The 14,570-nt window shown below is 45.7% G+C and overlaps 1 long non-coding RNA gene across 1 annotated transcript; it reads right to left on the minus strand.

The window, feature by feature from the left end:
- Positions 1–5,083: 5,083 nt before the first annotated feature.
- On the minus strand, positions 5,084–14,347 carry LOC147820877 (uncharacterized). The gene is made up of 3 exons (XR_015448035.1): positions 13,971–14,347; positions 12,190–12,629; positions 5,084–6,663 (listed from the first exon to the last, which is right to left on the minus strand). It is a non-coding gene; the product is annotated as an uncharacterized LOC147820877 (long non-coding RNA).
- Positions 14,348–14,570: the final 223 nt, after the last annotated feature.

Below are 14,570 nucleotides of genomic sequence, written 5' to 3' on the forward strand. Positions count from 1 at the left end.
AAACCCCCACTAAGTCAGAGGCTTCGGGTACTTCGTCTCAGCAAAAGGAAGCTGACTGATACAGTTACTCTGCCCTTTAGCTGTGCTCTTGCTAGACTCTCTTCCCTGAAACACTGGGATAATTAGCAGATGTTCAAAATCTGGTATACTTGAAGGAAAATCAAAGCGCTTAAAGTAATAAATGAGTTTAAAATTGAAAACACTCAATTCAATTCTCAGGAATTTTTGAAGTGAAGATGGAGAATGCATGCTTGTGAAATGGGGATATGGTCAATTTTTAGGCTTTTTCATTAGGAATGTGAGTTTCCTGATACTAGTTACCTTGTATATATACTTCCCACAGAGAAAACTCACATGATTGCGCTACACCGCCCCTGGCCTGTGATGAAGGCTGGGTGAAACAGACCCAGAGCTGGAACACTGGGCTGAGTGGGACTCTGAGCCCAGCAGACCCCAGTCCCTCTGCTCTCCCCACACTCCGCCCCTAGCCCTCCCCCCTTCCCCTTCTCCTATCCCTTCCCATTGGGCACTGCTCTCTGCCCTGCCCCTTTTCCTGCTTACGCCACCCTCAGCTTGTGCATGCACAGTGAGGGCCAGGCAACCAGACTCTCGGGCCTTGGCTCTACTCCCTGGTCCCTGCACACACTGGCCTTCATGTGGAGCCCTCTGTTAACTGCTCAGAAGGGAAATGCCAGGTCCTTGCAAAACTAGCAGCTGCCTTTTGAAGCTGCCCATCCCACTTTGCTCCTGCTGGGGGAGCCCCACACAAGTGGTGCACAGGTGGGGACCACAGTGCAGGCAGCGGGACTTGTCCTCTCTGGACCTCCAGGCAAGGGGACCCTGCCGTCAGTGGCTCCTCATCTCCCCAACCCCCAGCTCTTCCAGTGTCCTCTTGCCTCACTGTACTGGCGTGGACAGTGCCCAGAGGGTCAGCTGAACTGCTGAACCTCAGGATCCAGAAGAAGTGAAGCTCCATTATATACTGGACCATGTAGTTAAAACATGAAAGTTAAGAGGCCCAAAAGTCATCTGCTATTAACAATAATTCAACTGTGCCTGAAACTATCCCTGAAATAGAGTGGTGATTGGCAGGTAAGAGGAAACACAGATGGGACAGACTGTACATTGATAAAGAGAAAAAATAAATCCCAGAAGTGAGCTGTCATCTGGCTTCAGGTGGGTGACGTGCATGTGCAGCAGCCTTGCTTTCTGTATAAACTACAGCCCTGTGTGGGCAGGAGCAGTGTCCCTGAGGGACCAGGCCAGCCGTGGGACCTCCACTCCACACTATCCTCCCCGCTCCTGCCTCAGGCCAGCAGACATGAGCCCAAATTAGGTCATTAGCTGTGTCCTCAAGTGGTGGCAGAAGACGCCAGCAAGATCTTGATGACAGCGGCTTCCCATCAGTATTCACATTGCAGCACACCCACGACGAAGTCTTAGAGGCCTCAGAGGGTAGATCTCTTGTCGAGTAACCTGCAGCACAAGGAAAGCAGCAGTGCCCCTCAACTAACAACGCAAAAACAGCCCTGTCTTCATGGGGACCTCACGCAAGAAGCAGAGTGAGTCCCAGGAGGCAGAGGGGACAGGTTGTTGGCATCATCACCAGCAGCCCAACAGAACTGCTCCCCCGAGCAGCCAGCCCCTGAGGTCTTTAAAGCACACAAGTGACTGAACGTAGAGGGAAACTGCTGAAGTGAAAAACTGTACAGGTCAGAGGAAAAGTCAGCACCTTCCCCTTCTGTACCATATATCTCCTGCCCTGTACTTACGTGCATGACCTCAGTACTTCTGTAATAAGTTAACTTAATTTGTTATTCAAAGACCCAAGCTGCTGAGAAAAACAAATCCAGAAATATGCGATTAGTTTTTGTAAATTGATAAAAGTAATAGCATGTCACTGGCTTCCAAGGAAAAAGTCTTCAAATTAAACACCCATTGTCAGTCGATTCTAGAAGAAGGGGCAACACATGAGAACACCAGGCCTGGATGAATGACAAAGGAGTTTAAGCAGATGCCCAGGAACACTCGGAAATCAAACTTCCACTTCATCCCTAGACACATATTATTGTCTTTAGAAAAAGTGGGCAAAAAACAACAGCCGATGAAGACAAGTGAGCGCTGCAGAGCGAGAGTGAAGGGACAGCATTGCAGGCCATGTCTCAGCTCTGTGAGTCCCAGCAAGAGGAGGCCGAGGAGCCTCACCCCAGCCCTGCCCCATGAAAATTAGTCCCTCATCTCTTAGAGCCTGCACTGCACCTCATGGGAATCCTGTGCTCATGCAACTCTTGGCCTCCTGGAGAGGGTGTGGCTCTTTCCCGAGGATGAGCTGTCTCCTGAGCACCACCAGTAACAGGCACTGATAGTGTGGCACATGGCCAGCCTTTCCGTGTAAGACAGGAACTTTATAAAACGGGACATACTGTGTATCTTATATCCCATTTGAAAACACCCAGTGTTACTATAATCATTTTACAACTATTAGAAACAGTTTCAATTGCTGTATATTAACTCAAAAGAACACGTCATAATTTATTTCACTATTTCCCCACTGGACCATTAGGGTTCTTCCCATGTAAAAAAAAAAATTGGTTTTGAGATGGGGTCTCACTATATAGTTCAGGCTGGCCTTAAACTCACCATGGAGCCTAGGCTGTCCTTGAACTTGTGGTGATCTTCCTGCCTCAGCCTCCAGAGTGCTGGGATCACAGGCATGTGCCACCACACCCAGGATTCCCATATAAATTCATAATGGTTATATGATTACCTGATGAGTATTTGTCTGCTTCACTATATTGTAAGCCCTCATGTTTACTTTCAGCCGTATGTTTTCATTCTGGATCAGGATGAGGTGCAGTGGGTAGACATCAGCATTTGTCCAGTCAGTGAATGGAATATCCTCTGAGTCATCCTCAAACCATCCACAAACTGTTCCTGATCTTCCCATAAGCCATGTGTAGTAGCCTCCCTTACCTGAGATTTTCCTATAGTTCTTTTTGATAACTCTGGCAGAGAACAGAAAAACAGTCTGTCAAGCACTAACTATGCCCTAGGCACATTCAACCCCAGCAGGCCGCTTGGCCAAGGGTGTGGGCCAGAAGCACCTGCCACAGGCTGCACCAGGGACTGTCCAGATCTCCTCAGTGACCTTCGCAAGCAGAGCGCCTCTGGAAAGGCTGGAGTGGGGCCCCCATGATCGCTGTCCCTACCCAAGGTGCCAGAGCTCAGGGGACCCTCTGCAGCGACTGCCGCAGGCAGGGACTCAGACTTGTGACCTCAAATTCAGAGGGCAATTTGGGACTGAAGCATGAGTGCTTGGGGATCTCCAGACAGACCACCAACCACACAGTAGGAGCAAAAATCAGCTTTATTGTGGACAGCTTCAAGGGATTCAAATCACCTCGAAAGCGTCAAACAGAAGTTTACTCTCATTTTTATACCTTCATGTGTCTATGGGAGGGAGACACATCAACCGTAATCACTGGGGAAACAGCCATCAATCTAAGCATAAATACATAAGCAAAGGGGCAAAGAAGCGGGGAGCAGGAGGGTTGGCAGGGCTATCTGAGATCGCCTTGCTCTAGTGAGTTTGCATTACAGTAGTGACTAGTTACAGTGTATCTTTCTCAGCAAGCATAGTTACACAGTTAACCCATAGTTGCCCATTTTTACACCGAGGGACAGTTTCTTCCCTCAGGATGAGAAGTCAACAGCCAGTGCTGGAGGAAGGAGAAGAAAGTGTTCAAAGACGCGTTCAGGCCACTGAGGGGCAAGTCACAAGCCAGACACAACTGTGCGCTTGCTCCCACGGGGCACAAAGTCTCTTTGTCTTTCCCCCATAAAGGACACTTAGGAACTAATGAATTCCTCACACCAAACCATGGTGTGTCCACAGAATCCACTGAAAATAACACCAGGCATTGACCGCTTTCAGGCCAGGCATGTTGCATGGCTCTACTTGCCATTTTAAGCAGCAGAGTTGGTGTCTCCTCTTCACCAGGGTCACTGACAACATGGCCTGACAGAAATCCAGCAAGGAGGTGGCAGGTTTCTCTGTGGACAAAGAGTTACTGGAGCACAAGCTAAACAGAGAAGACGCCAGCTGAGAGAGGCAGGCACGGCAAGCCCAGTGAAAGGTCCTGCTCTGTCCACTTCTCTGACGATGATCTAAGTGAAAACCCTGATCTTTCCAGAAAAGCCATTTTCTTCTTTCTCACTATTTGCCTTCCAACTCTGCTTCATTTATATAGGCCCAATGTCCTTCCAATAGACTTTTTAATTGACTATAAGGAAGAAAATTGGTGTATTCAAAGAGACTAATGTTAGCCAATGTCAAAGTTATTCAAACATATCACAAAAATGAAAATTATAGAAAAATTTCCCTCATGAATACAGATGCAAAACTACTAAATAAAATATGAGCAAGCAAAATCCATCAACATGTACAAGAGACTGTGCACCATGACCAAGTGTGATTCATGGCTCAAATGCAGTGTTGATCTAACATCCAAAATATCAATTAATGTAATACACCATATTAGTAGTCTGAAAAAACCCCACATGATCATATCCACAGTCAGAAGAAACTTTTGACACTATCCCTCATTCATTCATGGTAAAACAAAATAAAAATAACCAAAGAAACCCTACAGCAACTACAACAAAATCCCTTACAAAATTTGGAAGAAAAGTAAACTCTTTCAACATGATAGATGGCAACTAGAAATACACATAACATCATACTTGCTGATAACAGACAGAAAGTCTTCTCCTCAAAATTAGGAAGCAGGCAAGGATGCACTCTCTTCAGTCCAGCATTGTAAGGAAAGATCCAGTTAGAGAGATTTTAAGATCAAAGAGAAATCAAGATGCACTTGATTTTGATATTTATTTGGATAATTTCAAACTTGCATGTGGAAAATAGCAAAAAGCCTACAAAACAATCTTACTAGAACTAAAAAATGAGTTTAGCAGCATTTCAGAAAGAAGATAACTACACAAAAATCAACTGCAAACCATTTTTACACACTGGTAAGGAAAATAAAATTAAGGAAATCGTTCCATTTACAGTAGTATCAAAAAGAAAAATAAATGAGAATGGGTTTAACAAAACAAGTGCAAGACTTTTAAACTGAAACACAGAACTTTGCAAAGAGGACACAGAGATGACCTAAATTAGCAGACTGCAACCTATGGATCTAAACTGAACACTTACCTGATTCTAGTACAAGAGGTCCAGAGAACACAAGCAGGAAAGAGTGGTCTAAAATATCATTCTGTTTGTTTTGTGTGCTCTGGTATTAGAACTGTTTGTAAAAGAAGCCGCAGTGACCCCTCTTTGCATATGCGTCATTAAGGCTTCTTTTGCACTATCACAGTACAGCTAAATTTGATCAACAAACAAAAACCCCTTACTGTTGGCCCCTTCACAGAAAACACTTTTATCCTGATCTAAATATGCTGATGTTCATGGAGCAAAAGTCCCAGAACCAGGCCCCAAGTGGCTCCTGAGGTGATGCTTTGGCAATTTTCAGTCATCTGCAGCAGCTGGCTCTCCTGAGGGCTCTTGATTCCTTCCTCCTTTTCCTTTTCTGGGGGTGACCACAGACCCAACCCCATAATACTTCATCTCAGTTGAGAAGCCCAGGCCAGTGAAGATATGCCAAGGAGGGGTGACCGTTACCGCAGCAGCTGCCTCATCAGGGTCCTCTGCAGTTCCTCTCCAGGGAGGCTGCCTTGATGATCCCCACCATGATGAGCAGATTCCTCCTGGGCAACTGGGCTTTGCAGCACAGCTTTTGGAATTTTTCTGGAGCCTCTTCTTGTCTTGCCAGAGCAGTCATGTACCCCAGTTTGTGAACTGAAGTGTCCAGGAATGAAGTCCTTATAAGCAGAGAGACACCAAAGAGCTGTATCTCCCTTGCTCCCCCTTTTCTCCCCTTCTTTCTCTGGGTATACAAATAGGTGATGTGCACATCCTCTGAGACATTGGCCACCAACAGGCCATGAGAAGAGTCCCCGATGGAAGCTGTTCCATTGGCTTCTGGATCTAAGCCTGCCAGCCACAGAACGGTGAGGGATGTGCTTCTGTTGTTTAATCCACTCACTCATGGTATTTTGTTTAGGTAACCTTGGTAGATTAATACAACAGGAAAGAAAAATCTCAAATTGCATAAGTTCATTTGTAGATTCATTAAAGTTTGCACTGATTACCAAAAATACCCTTTGAAGTGGTTTATATGCGAGTTTCATGTGTGGAAATTTAGATATATCGTGAGGCATTAAGGTGATGTAAACTTAATCTGACTGTGGAGTTTAGAGATGAGACCTCTGGGATTAGATGAACTCATCAGAGTAAAGCTCCTGTGTTGGAATCCTGGTGACTCCACAGAAGAGAGAGGAGACCAAAAAGACACACCTGCAGTTGTGCTTTCTGGTTGTTTTCATGTGACACTCTGCACCATCCCAGGGCTGTCCCAGCAAGAAGATCAGGAGTGGATGTTCATCTTTGATTTCCCGAAGAACAAGCTAAATACCACTCTTTTTCTCTGTAAATCGTCCATCATCAGATATTTCTTTACAATAAAATGAAAAGGGCTGCTTTATCTTTAATATCTCCTGTACAGCCATAATCATGATTTCTTATGACCGTAATTCATATTCCTGAAAAATATTAAGAGTTCAATATTAGAGTATTTTTAGCCTTTCACATTAAATAGCAAGAAATTTTAACAAAAGAAAAATTTCCCCTTATGACAGACCAAAGTCAAGTTTAGTATTAACTGTGCATTGTCTCAGGTAGATTATTAGTAAAGGAATTTCACACTTACTCCCTGGGTTTAAGGATTCTCTGCCATTAAAGAGGAGAGGCGATGCACATTTTAGATGTCAAAACTGTATCTTCAGGCCCAAGCGTTCTTCTAAGTGTTTATTCTCTCATCATACTTTTCCTGAAGTGTTCACATCCTCTTTTGCTTTTCTTTCTGAGAAAGAGTATCTTTAATGTAAACATGAACTGACTTCCTCAGCAGGAGCACTCACTCCTTCACTGGTCCTCGCTGGCTCAAACAGCCTCGCTGCATAAAGGAAATGCCAGCTTAATGTTTGCTGCATAAAAGAATTTATGAATAAAATTCATACTGAATTTCTGCTTACTACATTTCATTTGTTATTTTTGGAGGGGTTTCTCTGGTCAAGTATACCCCAAGAATCTTCCAGATCAGCATAATCAAGCGAGAGTTTATAAGTTGCTTTCATCTATGCAGGACTTTTTGAGTTGTAGATCAAAATAGATAGATTGGTATGTCAGGTATTAATATACTGATAAAGAAATAATCTTGGGCAGAATATTTAACTTATATAAGTTCAAATATCTAGCTAGAAGCACTTAGAATTTTAAATAAAATGGGCACAGTGCATCAGACACAACTGGACCCCAATCTGGGCTCGACACTATAACGACTTCTCCCTATGAGCCTGTTGCTTCATTTGCAAAATAAGCGCATTTATGACTATTCCCAGGGTTTGTAGAAAAGGACAACACAGTACAGGTGAAACTGTAAACTACTGCACTTTGTTCAGCCAAAATTCTGTATGAATCCAGGTCCAAATATTTCCTAAGAGCATTGAAGGAATATTACTTGCAGGGTCCACCAGACGGTAGATTGTGTATGTCAGTGGTTTGGAGAACTGGAATGCCTATTGCCTTTAAAAATTGTGTGAGACCAAATAGCCACATAGAAAAGCAAGTGTGTGCAGCTTCATATAGATGTGAACAGAAGCATGTGACAGATGAAGGTGATAGTCTGTGTCACACGTTTTAAGCTTTGCATGCTTTGCAAAGTTCCTTCTCTTCCCATTGGGGCCCACATGCTCTGATATGTGAGGCCCACAGCCCGTGGCCTCCCGGGAACTTACTCTCCATTGCTCTTTCCATTCATCTTGACATTGCCTACAACTCTTTCTCCACCCGGCTCGCCTCCAGAAAACAAACAAACAAACAAACAAAGACACCTCCATATTTCATTTGATTAAAAAGAAATGGTGAGGGTCTCAGTTGTAAACAGAAATGTCTGAAAGAAGGGGAGTCAGAAGTAGATAAAAATTGAGTTCATCCAGTGTTCCCAAGGGGAGACACTAGAGTAGATAAATAATGAGTATTTCAGGTCCTCTGTGTTCAAAGGTGTGATTACTGTAGATTAGTAATGATAATATTTAAGGTAAACGTGCTACTTTTACCTTCCCCAATTTAACTGTTCAACAATGAAATGACCTTTGCAAGTATTTACCACTGAGTTTTACCATCACTCCACAACATCATCCTCTTTTTCCCTGGTTGCCCTTATTCAGGGTAGGATGCTTCCTGCAGTAATTCAGGAAAAAATATTTAAAGCAATTTTTCTCTCCCTCTCTCTCTCTGCCTCTCTCCCCCTCACCCCCCCATCTTTCTCATGTCTCAGCATTTGAAGTGAAAGTCAGCTCTCTTTTCAAACAAGAGTCTCACAAGTCCCAACAGAGAAAAAGATTTAGTAGTCAAAGGAGTTGGGTCATCAGCTAAGCTGACTCCTAGCCCGAGTGAGTGCTGACAGTGGAACACCTAATGGCCATGCAGACTACAGGAAGTTGCCAGAGGTCAGGGTCAGAGAGAGACCTGAAGGAGGGGATGTGAAAATGACTCACTGATGTGGGGCCCTGACAGGGAGTCTCTTCCCCAACCTAGGAAGGGTACCGGAAGAAACGGGCAGGCGAAGCTTAAGGGGAACAGGCCACCCTAGCTTAAGGGGCATCCTAGATTAAGGGGAAGATCTGCGACTAGGGTCATGGAGGCTGTGCCCAATTTCATTCATGCCTGAGTCTGGGTAAATCAAAAAATAAGAAGGACCTTGACCATTCCCATACCCCAGTGCAGGTGACAATGACAGTCTGTTGACATGCATCACCATTACTGTCTCCCATGCTCACAGCAAAATATGTAATAAATGCCCTGTTTCCCAGAGAAGGCATCAGGCCTCTGAGCACATTTTGGTGAGGACAGGAAATCAGAGAAAGGGGACATGTCCTCTTAGAAAGATGGCTGGTTGTGTGCTCATGTCTTCTCTGACTCATGCCCTCACTGTTTTCCCTACTGGCACAGGGAACAGGCATATACCACCTTTATCACAGTGGCCATTGCTCCATAAAGGGCTTGAACACTGGCTTCTGTTTTCAGTTCCACTAAGTTGCACTAAGAGCAAAAGTGCAGAATGTATATGGAGACAGATTTCAGAAGGAACACTTTCCAACTATTGATCCAAACCAGACATGAAATTGGCTATCCCTGGGCAATGACAATCACCTAGCAAATGAGCAGGTCACAACTGCATGTGCACCCAAGAGGATGCTGTGAAAATGCTGTCAAGAAGGGGTTCTCTGTGACATTAAGTGCTGTGGTAGATCTAGTGTGCCTGTCTATATTCCCTCACCCTCCTAGTCCAGGGCATATGGCTTAATATGCAGATGCCAATGCCTGAATTTCTTTTCAGGAAGTCTCTCGCCTGTTCCCAGGGTTGTAAGAAAGTTATGAGACCAGAGCTCGCATGGAATACAGCGTCCCATCCTCTGATGCAGGGGCCCATTGCCTGACACTCATGTTGCTGAAATGGCATGAATCTCTAAGGAACTGCAAGTTAAAGCACTTGACACTCACCACAGTGGTTCAGGGTTGGTGCTGATGTGCACAAGAGAGCTCTCAGACAGTTTCCCAGGGAAAAGTGAAATGGTGTAGTCTCGTGGCTAGAATCTACAACAGAGCATCAATGCTCACACCAAGACCAGTAAGTAAAGACTAAGAAGAGACCATTGTCCCAGAATCCTCTTTGATGCATGTCCCCAGTGACCTAAGACCTTCCCAGGAATAGACTTTTAGAGTTTCTACCACCTCCCAGCAACACCATTCTGGGCTTCAATTGATGAATGGTAATCTACGTGATTCTGCAGGACAGACAGATCCAGGTGTTTTGCCCCCCCCCCCTTGAGGCTGCCAACCAAGCAGATGGGCTTCAGGGAGAGTATGAGCTGCTTCTTGCCCAGAAATGACTTGGGCAGCAGGGTGGGGAAGGTGACATCTTTGCCCTTCTAACAGGCTTGTTTCCATGACAGCATTGTTTATCTGTTTGGAGTCATTAAAATTTTATGGAAATAATCAGATATGTTGGATCACAGCCGCAATCCCAGCTATCTGGGAAGCTGAGGCAAGTTCAAGGCCAGCAAGCGGGAGTCCCTGGTTTTAATCCAAAGTGTCAGGAGAACAAACAAAAACAAAATAAAGTACGATAAAAATTTGGGAAAAAGTGGTGACAATGTTTTCACAAATCCCACTGAATTCTGCAACTTAAATGATCCAAGTGGAACATTTTATGTAATAAATGTTTTATTCCAAAAACTGTTGAATATGAAATAGTGGTTATGGAAGGGTACCTAATCTATTGCAAGTTTTTGGTAGCAAATGAGCATGCATAATTCTGCCATCTGTGTGTAGGTCCAAGGGCTGAGACACAGGGCCTATACCTAGATTCAAGTTTAACTCCACCAGACCTAGCATGGGAGGGGAAATAGCTGAGTGTGCCTGAGAGGGGAAATCACAGTCATCAGGTGATCAGATGTCCAGAGCTGGAGCTGGATGACCTTGCCTCTCTGCCTTTGTCAGGTAGTCCTGGAGCTGGGGCTGGGTCTGGCAGTGCTTGGGCCCAGTAGAGGCCAGGACACTTCCCTGCCCTGCCTGCAGACACTGAGCACCTGAGAATCTGGGATGTGTCCTGCAGAGGGCGCCACTGATCCACATATTATCCTGAAAAGCTAAGCCAAATCAGTATTGTGCTATACCCAAAATGAAAATGAAAGATTATGAAAAACAAGATGTGGTAGGAGGTGTGTCAATTCCAGGAATGAAAGAGCTGGCTCTGACAGTAGGGACAAATAATAACATGTCCCCAGGATGTGGCACCATGTCACGGGCAACATGGCCGGGCCCCAGCCAGTCACTGTCCTAGACTTGGGGCTACAATCAGGCCCAGAGAAGCTCTGTGTTCTTGCAGGGTGAATGGATAACTGCAAAATTTCATTCAGTTCTCACATCCACCCGATAATCCAGGTTCACAGTGAGGAAAAAGAGGCTCAGAGGGACTCAGAAAGTCCCCCCAAGGACTCACAGCTACGAGACAAGAGAAAGGACATTCAGATTGGGTCACTGGGGCTCAGGCATCCATCGAGTCGTCTCTCATTTCACCACCAGGAGGAGCCCTTGCTCTTTTCTACCCGACTCCCCATGAAACACAAAGGATTGGCCCTGAGGGGCAGAGGCTATATGAGCCAATAGAAATTGTCAACTAGCCCTGAACCTGGCTGAGACAGAGCCACACTCCAGAGTCACACTGACCTTTACTATAAAGCTACGATCGCAGTACCAGAGCCACAAAATCCAGATGCAGTTGAAACAGGCAGTGGTCAGCCACTGAAATGCCTGGGTGGCTGCCTCAGGCACCTGCCCCATCTGGCTCTCAGACTCTCCACCTGCTCCACTTGCAGTAACCACTAGGCCTCTGGATAGATGTGGAAGGGACTTCCCTGACACCACTGCTCTTGGAGAACTCAGCATTCTCATTAAGTCATCTGCTCTCTCCTCTGCTTACCAGAACTGACCTCAGATTGTCAAAGGCCCTTGGCTACATTCAGATTCAGTTTGGGAGAAAAATATATATTAAATACAATTTTGCATTGTATCATTTTATTTGGGGGGGGGTTGTTTGTTTTTTTTAGTACCGGGGATCGAACTTGGGACCTTGCCCTTGCCAGCCAGGTGCCAGAACCACTGAGCTAAATCCCCGGCCTGTATCATTTTAAATTGTACAGTTCTGCGGTGTTGACTACTTTCATAATATTGTGAAACTACTGCCACCAGTTTCAATTATTTATTTTTTGTTTTGTTGCATTCTGTTTATTTTTCTGGTACTTTGGATTGAAATGGGTGCCTACTGCATGGCAGTCTTCAAGTAGTGGTAGTCTTGCCTCAGCCTCCCTGGTCACAGTAATTACAGGTACCACCAAAATCCTACATTTTCCAAATGTTTTTTATTGCCCATAGCACAACTCTGTGCCCTTGAAGTAATAATTTCCATTCCCCTTTCCAGACCACCCCTGGTATCCTTAATTTACCTTTGATCTCTGTGATTTTGACTCTTTTCTACAGTTCCTATCAGTGGAATCCTCAATGCCTGTCTTCTGAGTGGGCCTGTTGCTCTCAGCAGTAGCGCAAAGTGCAGCCCAGTTTCTGTATGTTAGTCTTTCCTTCACACCACCGAAAAGCCAGGACCACTGGCACCACACACTTGGTTTAAACATTCCCGCGTGGAGGGGCCTTGGGATGCCTGTGCTTTTGTGAAGAGTTGAAAAATGCTGTTGGGGACGTACAAGTGTAGTTGTGTGTCTACTCCCCAGCCGTGGAGCTGTATGCTGAGAGTGGCATTCCTGGCCACATGGCTTTAACTCTTGAGGAAGTGCTGAGGGGTTTTCTGCTGTGGCCTCACCGTTTCACATTCTCACCCTCAAAGCAGCACTCTAAACTTTCAAAGGTTCGAAATGAAGGTTTCTTCTGTCTGCAAACCAAAACATAGTAAAAACACCGCTATTTCAAAGTATGGGCAAAAGGAAAATGTCACTCATAATTGCATTGCCTAAAAGTTAAAACCATTAATATTTCATCCAAACTTCTTTCAGTTTGTGTGCTACGAACTATTTCTTTCGTGTGGTAAACATGAAGCAGTATATTGCCACTTTGGGTCTGATTTGTCTACTTAACCTTCTAGCATTGTCACTATTCATCTTGTCAAACATCTTCAAAATAGTTTGTAGTGAAATGTAAGAAATTCTTAGTCTTAATTACACCAGAACCTTAGAGCCCAAGACACGATTCCAGATGGGCTTCCACTCACAAGACCATGTTCCCATTGGGTTGGTCTGCTCTGGCCAGTCCCCCGGACCAGTGCCCAGGGCTCTGGTCCCCAGGAGCAGTTGTCTGCCCCCTTCTCTCAGTGCACCACAAAGGGGTGCACGTGCCCGTGATCAGGAGCAAGAGAATGAGCATGGGGGAGCCACACTGATAGGATGCCCAGGGAAGAGGGTCAAAACACCCACATTTGTTAAGATAGAGACCTAGGGCCACTTCATAAGAGGAAACATTGGAATGCGCTGGGTTTTTCCACTCTGGGCAATTTAAATCCAGGGCCATGGGATGGGCTTCAAGGGGACCATGCACACTAAGCTGTGCACCGATGAGTGTGTGGTGAAGTTCCCCAGGACAGTGATCTCAGTTTGATCTTCTCCCTGGCCTCTGTGACCCTGTCCTGCGGTGGCTTATTGCTCCTGTTGGTGGAGTTAGCTCCTTGGGAAACATCCCAGGTGGGCCAGGCCTTCCCTCCCACATTCCAGCACCATCAGTGCTGGCGCATCTTACACAGGAGTATGGGGCATTGCTGGGCTGGACAAGGCTTCCTAGTCCCAGCATGGGGTAGACCTGCCCTGCTCCTATCCACATGTCCTGGTCCCTCTGTGCATGCAGGGAGAAGCATGGAACCCACACAAGTGCTGGTCTGTGTGACTCTGCAGTACAAACAAGTCCAGGAGAATTGGACCTCACTGTGCAGCTGCCAGCTGGGGTCCCCTTACCTGTGAGAGAGCACAACAGCCAGGAGAACTCTACAGGGGGACATGCTGCCTGGTGTTCCTGTCCTTCTAATAGAGAAAAAGTCAAAGGAGAAGCTTGCTCAAGGGAACAAGCAGCACTGAGAGCCCTGAGAAAAACAGTGTGAAATCCAGAGCGCTCAGAGCAGCAGAACACCCAAATCTATCATTCCTTGTCTCCTGGAGAGGTGGAGGGCCACACACAAATGGATGAGGGATACATCTGGGAGAGGGAACCCAAAGCTCAGGGGTCTTACCTTCCCAAAGTGCTCCGTGAAGCACCAAGTCCAGGAGAAAGCAAAGGCTCATGAGCTGCAGCAAAACCACAGAGGTGAAAATGAGTAGTGTCTCTCCAGACACTGAAGGCAGGGGTCACCTGGGTACCCCTCCGAGTTCTTGGCCATGTGATCCAGATAACTGAGATTTCTAAAGGAGATGCAGAGAGAAGTCTATCAGAAGCCTACAAAATGTTCCCTAACCTCCAGTAGGATGTGGGCTTGAAACAAACTTTAACCAAATGGGTGGAGAATAAGAGGATGTACTGCATTTTTGTCTGCATTTTGGGTAGTGACACATGTATTCATGCAAATGAAAACCAAAGTGCAGTGCCTACGTGAAGACAGATTTCAAGTGAGGAAACTCTTTCCAAGTACTGATCCAAACCAGACATGTAATAGGCTGCCTAGACACAGTGAAAACCAATGCAGTGTTGAGCAGGCCACAGCTGCATGAGCGCCCAGTATGGTCTTGGCAGAAAGCTAACAGTGGTCCTTTGTGAAATTGGGGGCTGCAGTGATGTGCCATAGCCATCTACATCCCCTCATCCTCCTAGTTCAGGGCATGTGGCTTGAAATGCA

The sequence above is a fragment of the Heterocephalus glaber genome, unplaced genomic scaffold (genome assembly GCF_053883595.1).
Source record: "Heterocephalus glaber isolate CG9 unplaced genomic scaffold, H.glaber_assembly_v1.0 deba00001788, whole genome shotgun sequence".
NCBI classification, from domain to species: domain Eukaryota; kingdom Metazoa; phylum Chordata; class Mammalia; order Rodentia; family Bathyergidae; genus Heterocephalus; species Heterocephalus glaber.